This window comes from Fukomys damarensis, unplaced genomic scaffold (genome assembly GCF_012274545.1).
Source record: "Fukomys damarensis isolate Sample0158 unplaced genomic scaffold, DMR_v1.0_HiC HiC_scaffold_60386, whole genome shotgun sequence".
Taxonomy (NCBI): domain Eukaryota; kingdom Metazoa; phylum Chordata; class Mammalia; order Rodentia; family Bathyergidae; genus Fukomys; species Fukomys damarensis.
In genome coordinates, this window is record NW_022961298.1 from 4,288 (window position 1) to 7,923 (window position 3,636).

General features: G+C 52.4%; 1 long non-coding RNA gene across 1 annotated transcript; it reads left to right on the plus strand.

The window, feature by feature from the left end:
* Window positions 1-1,099, plus strand: LOC104859194. Its single transcript, XR_779305.1, has 3 exons — window positions 1-37; window positions 168-215; window positions 778-1,099. It is a non-coding gene; the product is annotated as an uncharacterized LOC104859194 (long non-coding RNA).
* Window positions 1,100-3,636: the final 2,537 nt, after the last annotated feature.

The following is a 3,636-nucleotide window of genomic DNA, read 5'->3' on the forward strand; positions in this document are numbered from 1 at the left end:
TCAGGTGGGAAAGGAGCGAGCTACACTCCGGCTGCAGGTGAGTGTGGGGGTGATGCTGAGGGCCTGGGGTGCTGCAGTCAGGAGCATGGGGAGGCCCACCCCACGGTCCCTCCTTCAGCCGAGGGTCTGTGGGCTCTGACTGTGTCTGGCTGTGTTTCCTACCACAGGAACTGACTACACCCAGGGCTCGGATTCATCTCTCATGACGTGAGCAGGTGAGGCCTGAGCCCCAGTGGGAGAGGGAGACGGGGCCAGGCCCAGTCACACACACTGAGTGTGAGCCCTGGAGGGGGCAGCAGGGTGCTCAGGCTCTGCCCTGTGCACGGCCTCCCCTGAGTGCGCTTGTGGCTCTTCTGTGTGGGGCACAGAGAGCTGCGGGTTTGGGGCTGAGGGACAAGATCTGTGTCCCCCGAGAACCCCTGGGTGCTGTGTCTGCAGATGGCTCTGGCCGTGTCCCCATTCCTGCTGGCCCAATGGGGGATCAGGCGAGATCAGCTCCCCCTGTCCCCACAGTGACCCGGGTTCCCTTCCTGCCCAACTCTCCTGTTTCCGCACAGGCAGGGCTGACCTCCCTCCCTGTGTCAGCATCAGGTGCCCTAAGCTGCTTCTTACTTTCCTGCTGTAGTGAGAATTGTTCTCCAAAATGAGACCAAAGTAACACCATCTTTGTTGTTTGTTTTCTTCTTTGATACTGGGTCTCACTATGCAGTTGAGGTGGCCTTGAGCTCACTATGTACCGAGGCTGGCCTTGGACTCTCAGTGATCCTCCTGTTTCAGCCTCCCACCTGGCTCACAGGCCAGCACAGCCAGGCCCGGCTGTATCTCCAGCTACTGCTGGGCCCCGAGAGCTGAGGCTGTGCCAGGCTGCAGCCCAAGCCCCTGCCCCCATTGCTTCACGAAGACAGCAGAGTTTCTTGATGAAGATACAAATGGAGTGGAGCAGACACAGCTTTTTCCAGGACGCTTCCTGCTTTATCCCACCCTTGTTTTAATTAAAGCCCTAAAACCATTTGCTGAGCACTGGGGTTGGTGACCTCAGCACTTCTGAGATCCCCACATCCCCCTGCTCTGTGCGCGACCCTAATAAACTCATGCACCGCCCACGCTGGCCTTGTCCGAGTCATGCTTGCACCGGTGACACTGTCTCAGCTCAGAGGCCGACGTTTCTTTTAGCTTCTCTTGGAAATCCACACGCACATGGAAAGGAAGACTGAATGTAAACTTGTGCTCCTCAGATTCCTGACAGAAGGGCTGCTGGTTAATTACAGGTGGTTCCTACAGTTGGGGCAGAGGCAGAGGGAGCTCTGAGAACCTCCCTCACTGTGCTGTGCTGAGTCTCTGAGGTGGGGACGGAAGGCTGTGAGGAGCCAAGGTTGGTGTTCGGTGCTGGCTGGGCTCTGACCTGGTCCCTCTGCGGGGTCATCTCTGCTCCCGTCCTGTCCCTCCAGCAGAGCCTTGTCCCTGTGTGACCTGGGGACTTGGACACCTGCAGGACCTTGTTCTGTGTCCCAGACCATGGACAGCGCTGGCTTCCTGTGCCCTGGTCAGCCTGGCTGTGGCCTCACCCCCACTCTCCGTGTTTATTTCCTGGTTCTTGGTTTCCACAGGGCATGGTGTTGGCCCGGCTCTCCCAGGGGTCTGATTTCCTTCTCCTTCGTGTGTCCCTGTCTCTGAATGTGCCAGGTGTTCATGCTGTCACTGTCCCCAGAAGCCTAAGTGACTGATCCACACATGAGATCCTCCCTCCTCTTTGGTTTTTCTCCTCTGTCCTTTTAGAGCTGTTTCCACGCCTGTCTTTCTGTCTTTTGTCAATCTTTTAACTCCGATTCTGCATTCCAGGATTAGCACGGGAGGGATCCCATACTTCTCATCCTAGATCACTCATTGCCTGCTCTGCTCACCCACCCCTCTCTGCCTGGAGCTCTGGTCATCCAAGCCCTGGCTCCAGTGCAAGCTTAAAGACACATAGGGAGAGTCTAATGTAGATTAACACTTGGGAAACAGGATCCATCGACTCGAAATGTTTTCCTACACGGGGAAATGAAGGTGCTCTGTGCAGGGCAGAAGGCTGCCTGGGAGGGAGCAGGGAGGGAGGCAGCGCCTGTGAGAAAAGCCCAGGGGGCCCTGACCTCAGGGTGAGAGCTCACGGGGCAGCGCCTGGCCTGAGACCCGGAATAAAGACCGGAGTCTCTGAGCAGCCACTGAGGGGCAGGAACTGCGGGTGTGAGTGCGGGTGGGTGCGCGTGTGCGGGCAGAGGTGTGGACAAGGAAGCAGGACAGGTGAGTTAGATCTTTGATTCAACTTGCTATTCTTTTCTGTCTCACACCTTTCTGGTGGTAGTGGCTGTGTATATTTGGATTCTTTTCATTTCCAAATTTTAAAAAATTGTAGGGTTGGGGTGGACAGTGTGTGTTACTGTGCATAGGAAAAGTGTAGCTCTGCTGTTCTCACCTTATCTTTCCAATTCAGAGTTAGTAGTCTGTTAATGATCAGCTTGAATGTAGAGAAAAATTTCCATTGACCCCCTTGATTGTAACACTCTCTAGGAATTTATTTAGAATCTTAATTTTTCTAATTCAAGCTCAGTGTTACTCACTTTGGGCTATGATTCTATATGACCACTTTTCCATAGGCGTAGTTGATGCATTTCATTCATATGTAAGGGCTTTTTTGTTTTATTTATTTGCTTATTTTTTGGTACCGGGGATTGAACTGGGGTCCTTGTACTTGCAAGGCCAGCCACCGAAGTGCTGAGCTAAATCTCTGGCCCTGGGGTCTAATTCTTTTGATTCTTTACACCTGATGTCAGACCCCTGTCCCCAGAAGAGCTGCGAACATTTTCCCTTCCACAGTCTGTCACTTCACTCTCTTCATTACCTTCCTTTGCTGTGCAGAAGCCTTTTACCTGGATGTGATCTCATTAGCTGATTATCCTCGTTATCTCTTGTGCAATTGAGGTTGTTTTAAAATTATCCCTGCCTGCATCTATGTTTTGAAGAGTTTTACCTGTTTTATCTTCCAGCACATGAAGTGTTTCTGTTACATTTAGATCTGTGGCCCATATTGATTTTGTCTCAGCACATGGTAAAATATATGGGTCAAGACTCATGTGCACATCTCATTTTGTAGTTCAGGTTGAGGCTGGCCTTAAACTCATCATGGAGTCAAGGCTGGCCTCGAGCTCACAGCGATCCTCCTGCCTCAGCCTCACCAATGCTGGGATTACAGGCATCACCACCGTGCCTAGTTTCCTCCAGCATATGTTTTTGGCCCTTGTCAAAGATCATACAACTGAAAGTACCTTCTGTTCTTTCTGCATCCTCTCTTCTGTTCCATGTATCTCCTGTTTTCAGACAGTTAGAGAGAGATCACAGTTGACATATCTTTTATTACAATATATGGTTTATATTGTTCAATTTTAGTACTAGTCAATCTATAGGTAAGAAGGGGGCCACAGTACGGAGGCCGAGCCCTGGCCTCACACACACTCAGGGCTGTACAGTGCAGATGACTCTAAAGCACACCGATCTGGAGGCACAGATCGCCGCCCTGGGAGTCAAACCCAGGAGCCCGTGGCGGCACACACCTCCCTTTCCAGTCCCTCGGTGTGCGGGACACAGCCCTTCCCTGGTCCT